The sequence below is a fragment of the Pseudorca crassidens genome, chromosome 2 (assembly GCF_039906515.1).
Source record: "Pseudorca crassidens isolate mPseCra1 chromosome 2, mPseCra1.hap1, whole genome shotgun sequence".
Classification (NCBI taxonomy): domain Eukaryota; kingdom Metazoa; phylum Chordata; class Mammalia; order Artiodactyla; family Delphinidae; genus Pseudorca; species Pseudorca crassidens.
This window is the reverse complement of record NC_090297.1, coordinates 115,582,266-115,594,584: the sequence shown is the minus strand read 5'-3', so window position 1 is coordinate 115,594,584 and position 12,319 is coordinate 115,582,266. Positions and strand designations below refer to the sequence as shown.

At 41.9% G+C, this 12,319-nt stretch overlaps 1 protein-coding gene across 5 annotated transcripts in view; it reads left to right on the top strand.

Moving 5' to 3' along the window:
* The first annotated feature begins 6,408 nt into the window (after positions 1–6,408).
* Positions 6,409–12,319, top strand: part of DCAF8 (DDB1 and CUL4 associated factor 8) — a 43,676-nt gene continuing 37,765 nt past the window's right edge. Inside the window, exons 1-2 of one of the 5 annotated variants that reach the window (XM_067728333.1) lie at positions 6,409–6,548; positions 7,608–7,680. The gene's annotated coding sequence lies outside the window, so the exon portion shown is untranslated. The other 4 variants (XM_067728332.1, XM_067728334.1, XM_067728338.1 and 1 more) reach the window with 4 other exon arrangements.

Here is a 12,319-nt window from a genome sequence, read left to right as displayed (position 1 = left end):
TTCAATATACAGAAATCAATTATATTCCTATGCATTTGCAGTGAACAATCCAAAAGTGAGATTAAGAAAACGTCCATTCACAAAAGCATCAAAAAGAATACTTGGGGGAGGGGACTTCCCTGGTGGTCCAGTGAGTAAGACTCCACGCTCCCAATGCAGGGGGCCCTGGTTCAATCCCTGGTCAGGGAAATAGATCCCACACGCGTGCTGCAACAAAACGTTCACATGCTGTAACAAAGAGTTCACGTGCCACAACTAATAATCCCGCATGCCACAAGGAAGATCCCACGTGCCGCAACTAAGACCCGGCGCAGCCAAAATAAACTAATTTATTAATTTTTTTTAAAAAATGGAATACTTGGGAGAGGGGGAGAATAGGAATACATTTAACAAAAGAAGTGCAAAACTATACTGTTAAAACTACAAAACATTGTTGGAAGAAGGAAGATGTAAATAAATGGAAAAACACCCCATGTTCATGGAGCACAAGACTTGCCATTGTTAAAATGTCCATACAAGTCTTCCTCGACTTATGATGGGATTACGTCCTGATAAACCCATCATAAATTGAAAATATCTTAAGCCAATACATTTAATACGCTTAACCTACCAAACATTATAGCTTAGCCTAGTCTACTTTAAACATGCTAAGAATACTTACATTAGCCTGCAGTTGGGCAAAACCAGCTAACACAAAGCCTGTTTTATAATAAGGTGCTGAATATCTCATGTAATTTATTGAATACTGTACTGAAAGTGAAAAAGAATGGTTGCAAGTGTATTGGTTGTTTACCCTCGTGATCGCGTGGCTGACTGGGAGCTGTGGCCCACTGCTGCTGCCCTGCGTCATGAGAGAGGATCATACTGCTAACCCAGGAAAAGATCAAAAGTCAAAATACAGTTTTTACTGAATGTTTAACACTTACACACCACCATAAAGTAAAAAAATTGTAAGTCAAACCATTGTCAGTTGGGGACTGTCTGTACTCCCTATCTCCATACTCAATGCAACCCTTATCAGAACCCCAGCTGAATTCTTTGTGGAAATTGACTAGCTAATCCTAAAATTCATATGGAATCACAGTGGACTCAGGATAAGAAAATAATCCTGAAAAAAGCAATGGTAATCAAAACAATGTGGTGATGGCACATAGCTAGAATAGACATAGATACCAGTGGAGTATAATTCAGAGTCCAGAAATAAACCCATACATCTATGGTCAACTGAGTTTTCACAAAGGTGCCAAAACCATCCAATGAGGAAAGAATATTCTTTTCAACAATTGTGCTGGGACAGCTAGGTAACCACATGGGAAAGAATGAGTTCAATCCTTACTTCACACCATAGGCAAAAATTAACTCAAAATAATTTAAACACCTAAAAGTAATAACTAAAACCATAAAGATCTTAGAATAACACATAGGGATAAAGCCTTCATAATTCTGGATTTGGCTAAGAATTATTAGATAGGACACCAAAAGCATGAGCAACAAAAGAAAAAAATAAATAAATTGGACCCCATCGAAATTAAAAAGTTTGTGCTTCAAAGGACACCATCAAAAAATTGCAAAGACAACCCACAGAATGGGACAAAATATTTGCAAATCATGTAACTGATAAAGGATTTGTATCTAGAATATGTACTCTTATAACTCCATAATAAAAAGACAAATAACCCAATTTAAAAATGAGTAAAGGATTTGAATAGACATTTCTCCAAAGAAGACAAAAACGTCCAATAAACACATGAAAAGATGCTTGACATTGATAGTCATCAGGAAAGTGCAAATCAAAACCACAGTGAGATACCGCTTCACACCCATTAGGATGTCTAGAGTCAAAAACTTAAAAAACATTGGCAAAGATGGGGAGAAACTGGAACCTTTATACACTGCTGGTGTGAATGTAAAATGGTAAAACTGCTTTGAAAAGCAGTCTGTCAGTTCCTCAAGTGATTAAACAGAGTTAACCATGTGACCCAGCAATTTCATTCGTAAGTATATACCCAGGAGAAATGAAATGAAACTTATGTCCACACAGAAACTTATACATAAACGTTTACAGCAGCATTTTTCATAATAGCCGAAAGGCAGAAACAACCCTAAGGTCCATCAACAGATAAACGGATGAACACATACAATGGAATAATATTTGGCTCTGAAAAAGAATGAAGTACTGATACATGCTGCAAAATGGATGAACTTCGAAAGCATGCTAAGTGAAATAAGCCCATCACAAAAGGCCACATACTATATGATTCCATTCATATGAAAGTCCAGAATAAGGAGATCCATAGAGACAAAGTAGATTACTAGTTTCTTAGGGCTGGTGGGGGATGGGAAAATGGGGGGGGGTGATACCTAAAGGGGACTGGGTTTCTTTTTGAGGAGATGAAAATGATTGAAAATTGACTGTGGTGATGGTTGCACATATCTGTGAATGTACCAAAAGCCATTCAATTGTACACTTTAAATGGATGAATTGTATGGTATGTGAATTTCATCTCAACAAAGCTGTTTTTTATTTATTTTATTTTACTTATTTTCGGCTGCGTTGGGTCTTCGTTGCTGCGCACTGGCTTTCTCTAGTTGTGGTGAGTGGGGGCTACTCTTCCTTGCGGTGCACGTTTCTCATTGCATATTGCGGTGGCTTCTCTTGTTGCAGAGTACAGGCTCTAGGCGTGCGGGCTTCAGTAGTTGTGGCACGCAGGCTCAGTAGTTGTGGCTCGCAGGCTCTAGAGCACAGGCTCGGTAGTTGTGGCGCATGGGCTTAGTTGCTCCGCAGCATGTGGGATCTTCCTGGGCCAGGGATCAAACCCGTGTCCCCTGCATTGGCAGGCGGATTCTTTTTTTTTTTTTTTTTTTTTTTTTTGCGGTATGCGGGCCTCTCACTGTTGTGGCCTCTCCCGTTGCGGAGCACAGGCTCCGGACGCGCAGGCTCAGCGGCCATGGCTCACGGGCCCAGCCGCTCCACGGCATGTGGGATCTTCCCGGACCGGGGCACGAACCCGTGTCCCCTGGATCGGCAGGCAGACTCTCAACCACTGCGCCACCAGGGAAGCCCGGCAGGCGGATTCTTAACCACTGCGCCACCAGGGAAGTCCCCCAAAGCTGTTTTTTAAAAAGTGCCATTGGCTATCAGGTATGCCAGTCTAAAGCTTGAAGGAGAATCCTGATTTGGAAATAAAGGCGTAGGAGTCATCATTATGTGGATAGTAGTTTGGACTGTAAGAATGGATAAGATCACTTTGGAAAAAAATGTAGAATGAAGAGGAAGAGAATCTCATGAAATAAATGGTCAGAGAGATATAAATAGAAGTATGGAATGTAGTGTCACAGAAATCAGTGGGATTGAATATCTAGAAGGGGTAATGATTATCACAACCTCAAACGCAATAGGAACGCCCAAAATAAGAAAAAGAAGAGTTGGTAATAGCAATTGATTTAATGGTAATAGCAATGGTGCCTATCAAAGCAGTGAGCGCAGAAAGCATACCACAGAGGGAGAGTCTTTTATCTCCATAGCTCCACTTTAGTCCCTCTTGTCAAGGTCTTAAATAATCTCCATGTTTCCAAATCCAGTGGTCGATTTTCAGTCATCTTAGCCTCAAATTCTCAAACAGGAATGACAGTTTATAGTGCCCTTCTTGAAACATTTAAAAATTTTGTTTTCTAAGATTCCTTGTTCTCTTGGTTTTTAAATTCTATTTCCTTGCTGCTCCTTTTAAATAAATTTTGCTGGGTTTTCTGTCTGACCCCTACTAGTTGGAGTGCCTCAGGATTAGAGGGCTTAGTCTATAGACTGCTTCTCTTTTCTTCCACATTAACTAAGTGAATGTTCCCCATCTAGTGCTTATCTATGCCATTTATACCTTAATAGCTCCCCAATTTATACCACCAATTGTCTCTTTTCCTATGAGCTTCAGATTCATATTTCAATTGTTTACTCAGTAGCTCCATTTGGAAATCTAATAGGCATCTCCAGTTTAACCAGTTTAAGATAGAACTGGACATTTTCCCAAAAAAACTCTCTTTCTGAACCCCCACCCCCACCCTGAGCTCTATGTCAGTAAATGGCATTACTATTTGTCCTGTTGCTTAAGTCAAAAAACCTGAGATATCTCGACTCTTTCTCTTGTACCCCATATTCAATCTATTAGCAAATCACCTCTGCCACCTTCAAAGTACATCCTGAATCCAACAACTTCCTACCACTTCAACTGCAGCAGTAGTCTTGCAGGTCTTCTGCAATAGCTTCCTAACTGGTCTTTCAGCTTCTATTTTGCCTCCCTGCCGGTAGTTTTCAAAGAATCAACCAGAATGAATCTCTTCATTTATAAATCAGATCATGTCACTCTTACTCAAAACCCTCCATGGCTTTCTAGTACTCTTAGGATAAAATCCAAAGTCCCCTTCTCGGCCTATAACTCCGTAAGTGATCTGGCTCCCATTGTGTTTCTCCAAACTAATTTCCTACCTGCTCTTTTGCCACATTAGCTTTCTTGCTGTTCTTTGAATACACCATACACTCAAGCTTCAAGTCTTTTTACCTTACTGTTTTCCTCTACCTGGAAGATTCTTTCCCTAGTGTGTATGACTTATTCTCTCACTTCAAATCTCTATTTAAATGTCACCTCAGCAGAGGGGCCTTCCCTGAACCCCGTATGTAAAAGAGCACACCTACTCAGGTTACCCACTTTTACCCTGCTTTATTTTCCTTTACAGTACTCTTCATAATTTAATATTGTCTGTGTGCCCCTCTCCTCCCCCTACACTCTCAACCCTTGTGCAAATAAATAAGTTCCATGAATGCAGGAATCTTGGTTTGTTTTGTTCACTGCTGCAGCCTGAGTACCTAGAAGAGGGCCTTACACGTAGCAGGAATCCAATAGTTGTTGATGGAGTAAATGAAAGAATGAATAGAATGGTAGGGCAATAGATAGTTTGTGTCCTAGCCCTCCTAGGTGCTGGGGTTAAAAAGATGAAAAAAGACATAGCCCCTGCCCTTATAGAGCTTATATTCTAATAGTATTGTCAGATTACAAATATATTATAGGTTAAGTGTTATAGGTAAAAAATGGTATGAAAAAATGCAGAGTGAGAGAACAGAGGAAGATGGTAGTGTACAATTTTAGTTGGAATAGTTAAGAGCTGTGTCTCTGAGGAAGTAGCATTTGGGTAGATATCTGATTAAGTGGACAGAACAAGTCTAGTAAAGATATGGTAGATGAACATTTTAAGAAGAGGGAACAAGTGCAAAAGCCCTGGGGCTGTCCATGCTTTGGTTGGAGTGACAACAAGAAGGCCAAAAGGGCTAGAGCAGAGCTAGGTAGTATGGGAGAAAATGAAATCAGAGAAATAGGTGCCACATCATGTAGGGCCTTCCTTGGAGGCCCTTTTGATCATTTTGATTTTTACTGTGTGATGGGAAGCTTTTGGAGGTTTTGAGCGGGCAATAATATGACCTGGCTTACATTTTAAAAGGTCACTCTGGCTGCCTTTATTTAACTAGCAGGGCAATAATGGAAGTACACAAACCAGCTAGGTGTCTATTGCAATAGTCTAGGTAATATATAATGACTTATAATAGGATGGTAGCGGTAGAAGAGGTGACAAGGAGCCTTTCACCCTGGCCTACTGGTTAGAAACCCCCTGGCCTGGCAGCTGGGAGTAACCTTTTCAGGGGCCTTCTGCACTCTTCCTTCAGGTGTCAGAACGAGGCAGAGTGTACATACCCCGTCCAATTCTTGGGCAACTTCAACACACTACCCCCCTTCAGAGGAAAGAACCTCCTGAACAGCTTAGCTACACCTCAGGCTTCTGAATCCCTTATTAAAAAATGGGAAAATGGGCTTCTCTGGTGGCGCAGTGGTTGAGAATCTCCCTGCCGATGCAGGGAACTCGGGTTCGGGCCCCGGTCCGGGAAGATCCCACATGCCGCTGGGCCCGTGAGCCATGGCCGCTGAGCCTGCGCGTCCGGAGACTGTGCTCCGCAACGGGAGAGGCCACAACAGCGAGGCCCGCGTACCGCAAAAAAAAAAAAAAAAAGGAAAATGGAGGTCTCGGGGGTAAATGGTTCTCGTAGGTATAGAAACCACTTAACAAGGTCAACCCCAAAGGAAATGGGGTTTTCAGAAGAAATCTTCTGGAGAGAACTGCTTGTTCTCAGTATAAAAAAACAGGGCAAAAATGGAGGTCGCCCGGGAGGTTGCCTGCCAGCCTGTTAGAAATAAAGCTGATTTCCACCACAATTCCGGGAGACGTCTAATTCGTATTTCTTTTCAGCATCAAAGTCAGCCGCCCGAAACACTGCGAAAACAACTTCTTTGCCTCCTCAGTATTGCGCACGCGCCCCTCACTCCGTTTTCCATTGGTCTTAAGCCCCGCCCCCTGTGCGTCCTTCGAGGAGGGTTGGGAGCGGAGAGCTCGCGCGACCGCTCTTCCCCCAGTCTTCTCCAGCACATCGTCGCAAACGGGGCCGGAAAGCGTGGCGGCGCAGGCGCAAGCGCAGAGAGCGGAGGCGGTGGTGGTGGCGGCCGCTGGCCAGTGTAAGATGGCGGCGGCGGTGGTGGCGGCAGTGGACGGGGCGGCTGGGCGTGGAAGAGTCGGAGCAGCCTCTGGCAGAAGGATGACCCAAGACAGGAAGCAGGCTGCTGAGCCTCGCCGGCTCCCGTGCTTGTAACTGCCCCAGCCGGACACCCCCCCCTTGACCTACCCGGTCCGTGTCTCGTTCCGGCTTGGCCTGCTCCCCTCTCCCCTGGCCCACTCCTCTTCAAGATAGGTTTGACTCCTTTCCCAAGCTCCCAGGGCTCAGGGCTTCTTCCCCTGACCTGAGTCACCGCCGGGAGGATTGGCTGCCTTTCCCTCAGGTCAGCCCCAGTGTTGACCTCAGGAGCCTGCCCCGCAATCTATAGGGACGTCTTGCCTCGTCGGGTGACCCATTTGTGTGCGCTTTTCTCCCCTTTAGATGGGGGGACGCGGCTTCCCCTGCGTTTCCCCGTCACCTCAGGACCACCGCGCAGTGTGCCCCCTCCCCCATCCCGAGTTCTCGGGCCCAGCACCTTGTACGGAAGGCCGAGGTCCAAGATTATCCCGCAGTCAGTTGTTGCTGTCTGTTCCTGTACCTTTTGTAATGTAATTCTCGTAGCCTGCTTCCCCTCACCCCTAAATCTTTCAGGACACCGTAGAACGGTCCCATTTGGTCCCTGTTAGTTGGAAAGCATCTGGTGGCTTGAGTTTCTGACTCATATGATTGTTGCTGGAGTCTCTGTAAACAAACCGGCATTAGCGCTATCACGTTCTCTCCGGGATTTCCCCCCTGCTCTGTGGCTTCTTGTTGAGAGGTTTGGTTAGGGGTTAGCGTTGAAAAGATTCAGGTTTTCCTTTTAAATGACTTATACGTTTTAGTGGAGCTGGGAGATTACTTGCCTGGTTCCTTTAATTTCTGTAACTGTAAGTTATTTGTTCAGTAGTCAGAATTAGATAAATTACGGTGGTTCTGAATAGTTCTGAGGAGGTCTAAAAAATACTAACACGTATTCATACATATTTTTTATTATGTTTAGTAGAAGAGACACCTTTGCCATTTAAACTTTAACTTTTCTCAGTCCTTCAGTGAATCTACAGACCTATTTTCTCAGGAGCTCAGCCTGGCCCTACTTCAGTGATAAAGGAGGAAAGGTGAGTAGGAGTTGAAGGCATTTAAATTCCTGAGTGCAAGACAGACCCTACCCTGGTGCTCAAGTGCTGACCACTAGTCATAAAATTTCTACCACAGTTTCCCAAAGAGTCGGGTATTGTTCTTGGCTTTGTTCCAGCTCTGGTTAAATTACTTTTACAAGTTTAATTGGCTCTGCGCCTCTTGACTTTCTGTCCTAAACTATTGCTGTATATCTTCACATGACTACAGTTAAGCCTAGAAGTGAATGTATCTCCCTCTTTCTTTATTCATTTGCCTTGTGTTTTGCCTTTGTGCGGATCGTGTTTCTTACACTGTTAAAAGCTGGGAACTAGTTTGCCTGAGTTCTGTTTAGCTTTTTGTCAAATCAAGTCTCTTTGCCTCTCAGGACTTTAGATTGTCATTTCTTGCTATGGAGAATATTTAGCTGCTTTTAACTAAAAACTAGTGAGTGATGAGTGGTGCTGCCTTTAGTTGGTGACTGTGTCCAATCCACCTCAGAATTCCAACTTTTCAGGACACAGTGATAAATTTTGGGTAAAAAAAAAGAAGTAGTGGTGCTCTTTTATATCTGGTCTGAAGAATTCTTGGTTAGCAGAGGAATCATCCTGTGCATTCAGCAGCATGGGCCAGTGCCACAGAGGGAGTTAGGACATACTTGTAAACGTAATTTTTGTAAGGGTGTTGGATTTCTGGTAGCAGAGAATAGTGCTGTGGTTGAGTTTCATAGGCTGTGACGGGAGAGCTGAGTGGCTCTGGAAGGTAGGCCTGGCTGATTCTTAATATCTTTATGATTTGTAGTAGGAAGAGTTTGAGTGTGACATTGGTGAGTTTTATTCCACACAGTGTTCTGATTAGAAATTGCTCATTATGAACTAGAATAAGATTATTATTGGCAGTATGTGTGTGTATCAATAAGATAAAAAGGGGAAAATACAGTCTTTAGAACTGGGTAGGTTTGGGTTTAAATACTGTACTAAGATTTATTAGCCATGTGACCTTGGGCAAGTTACTTAAACTTTTCTGAGTCTTAATTTCCACATCTGTAAAAGTGGGATAATACTGCTTATGTCCTAGTGTCATTGTCAGTATTATATGAGGAATATTATATAAAGGTCTTAAATTATGCCTAGCCCAAGATGGACACTAAAAAAAATACTTTCTCTTTTCTTTGCACATCATTGATATAGCTTTGAATAAGTTATATGTTAGTTTACACTTCTTTGCATTTTGCTTTTGAACACGTTTTTCTGGTTAATTTTTCAGATTCATTTTTTTAAAATTAATTGATTTTTATTTTTGGCTGCGTTGGGTCTTTGTCGCTGTGTGTGGGCTTTCTTTAGTTGTGGCGAGCGGGGGCTACTCTTTGTTGTGGTGCACGGGCTTCTCATTGCAGTGGCTTCTCTTGTTGCGGAGCATGGGCTCTAGGTGCGCTGGCTTCAGTAGTTGTGGCATGCGGGCTCTAGTGCACAGGCTCAGTAGTTGTGGCGCACGGGCTTAGCTGCTCCGCGGGATTTGGGATCTTCCCGGACCAGGGATCTTCTTAACCACTGCGCCACCAGGGAAGCCCTTCAGATTCATTTTTAATTGGTCAGCTTAGATGTGTTCTTTGTAGGTGCCCACCTAGGGTTGTATTCTGAACATGATTCAGTTTAGTCTGGTGGGAGTTCAAGACCAGAGGACAGGAATATTAGATGTTGATGTATGTATATTTCTAAATGCATTCTTAAATTAAACATCAATAAGTTTCCTTTGTTCTTTGCTCCTGCCTCTTGGTCTCTCTTTTAGCTCACCTAATCAGAGTTGACCTAAGTATTGTAATTCCTTTCCTTCCAGCTTCAGTGTTGTTCACCACCTCAGCTCCAGCTACCTCTTATGCCTTTTCCTTTTTGCCATAGAAGGAATACATTTTTTTTCCAAGCTGTTGGGCTCTGCAGTGGTCCTCATCAATAGCTAATCAAAGAACTAGACCATGAAAAGGTCTCCTTTCTTTCTGAAATAAATCTGGGCTAGGGAGTTAGGAATGCAGAGTTTTTTATTTCATCTCCCCAGCTGGACCATCTTAATAATATGACAGCACAGATAAAAAGTTTTTAACCTCTTGTTGGTTTTTCTTTCACATCTTTTTGAGGGAGGTAAGGGCACATGAAAATTAAGAAAGTTGTTGATAATAACATTGCTATGAAAGCAACTGTGTTCATTTAGGCCAGTGATCAACTTAGAGTTGACCAACTTTCATTACCACCATCTAGGGTCTAAATTCTCTCTGTTCAAAGGTAAAGACTCTTGGGGTGGAGGGTAGTGAGGTGCATTTTATTGTTTGTGTTATTTATGAGGTCTAGAGTTCTGTGTTCAGCAGGGCGAGAGTGGGTGTGGGAGGAGAAAAGGCAGTATGTTGAAAGAGGCATAATTTTGACTGTTCCTTATTACTGTATGTGCTGGGTAAGAACCCACTCCCACCATCACCACTCCCAAGAAGGGCTTCACATTTTATGCTCCAGGTGACACCTGTGTATACAGTGAATCAATATTTTTAGTCTTTAGACCATAACTGTAAAATTCTTATATTTCTGAAGATATTTTATATTTCAGGGTGTTGCATAAGAATTGTTGCACCTTACTAAGAAGTATTTCCTACCGTGGCTGCAGTGGGAGGCTAGGTATGCTTATGACCTTAGTTCCCACCACCAACCTGACAGGGCATTTTATTCAGCAGCCTGTTAAATGTATAAGAATCAGCCTCAGTGCTATGATCCTAAGTTTTGACTAGGATCAACCTAAGACAGAAGCTTGTCTTCAGAGAAAGCTAAAAGAAATGTCTTTTTGTTGCCAGTTTAAAACAATACTGGCATTTCAAAAGCAAACGGACTCCAATAGAAGACGTTCTATAGAAGTATGCCCTGTTGTGGGAGACTGAGATCTTCAGAGTTTCATGGTCTAGGTCCTGTATTCTATCAGGTGAGTTACAGGCTTTAAAAATCATGAAGTGACGGGTTGACCTTTGTTTTCAGTAGATAGATTTATTTCTGGATTATTTCTACTGTAGAAAAGTTATTCTAAACATGTCTAGGAAGTGTCCAGATTATAAAAGACAGAGTTATCCAAACAGCTTTTTATTGCATCACATTGGTGTTAGTTTTTAAGATTGAATTAGTTTTTTTGTTTTAAAGCAGATTATCAGTGAGCCAAGGTAATCTGTTATTTACCCTCAGCCATTTGGAACCCAGGCAACTGAAAGAATTGAATCAGCAACAGTCATGGAAGTAGTGACTATGTATATCTTAGTTTCAGAGCCAAATGCTGGTGATTTTAGATTAGCTTTACAGTAATATTGAAAGCTTTTCATCTTTCATTTTTGTGAGTATATCCAAGAAACTTCATCACTGTTAAAATTGGTCAGAAAAAGGGGCTACCTGTTCTTGTTTACTGATTCAGTTATTCTTGGAGTGAGAAGAAAGTCCTTGAAAGGTCTTTAAAAATTAGAGTGTGATACATTTTATGAATTGGTCACTTCTTTATAGCAGTCTTTATCTCTACCTCTACAGGACGTAGTTTCTGGGCCAGAAGCCCAGTTTCTCAAGTACTGCCTTAACCCAAGGAATGTGTATGCCAAAGATAAACTAATGAATTAAGGCTGCCCTGAGTTTGCAAACAGGGCATGGTGAATGATTAATTTGACAAAGATGGCATCTTATTAATGAATCGTAGTGTGTCTAAATGGATTGGGTTATTGCAAAAATTTTCTTCATTGTATCTGAGAGGTTAGATATTTGCTCTTATCCTCTGAGGATACTATTTAAGGAGGTCTGGGCAAGTTCTAATGTGAAGCATCCATGCTTGCCTCACATCTTTTTTTTTTTTTTTTTTTGTTAGCCATCTTGAAAGCTATTATAGGATTTACCTCTAGTGGTAGCCAAGAGGCTATATTCCTCTGGTGCACTTTAAGCATTGCCACATTATCACGTATGTTTTTAACCTTACTTAGGACCCACATTATACTCTGTTCTCTAGTCTCGTGCAGATAGGAGGGCACTTCTTGATGTTTTTAGCCTCTCTTTCTTTATTGTTTTATCATAAGTGTACCCTTTCATCTCTGTAGTGTCCTTTCAGACAATTTAAGAAAAATTTGAAATGTGAATGGCAAAAACTGGTAATGGGGACTGGATTCTGATGTAGATATAAATCATTTCATAGTGGAAACACAATGAAATTTCCTAAGAAATGGGTTTTCCTTAAAATGATTTAAATTGAGATGAATGTGCTTAAATGTTATTATAAAACATTCCTTAGCTCTGTTGCTAGAGATAGCACTTAGTGCATTCCTAACATACTCTGAAATACTGTTAGTAGAATTAAAGCCAATAAACTATAAACACAGGGCATTTGGTGTTACCGACAGGGAGAGAAGGCATTCATCCAATGGAGGAACAGAGCTCCTTGTTTGTAGTATAGTTGATGTAGAAATTCTTACCTTCCTCATCATCATTTGTGATGATTGCTCTGAAGTTCTCATCTTGGCTATCTTCTGAACCTTAGAAAGGGAGAAGACTTAAAGAGACTTATGCTGTGGGCTCCTGTGTATATTGCTTTACCCCAGTTCATAGAACATGAATGTGCTCAAAAGAAGGTATTAACAGAGTT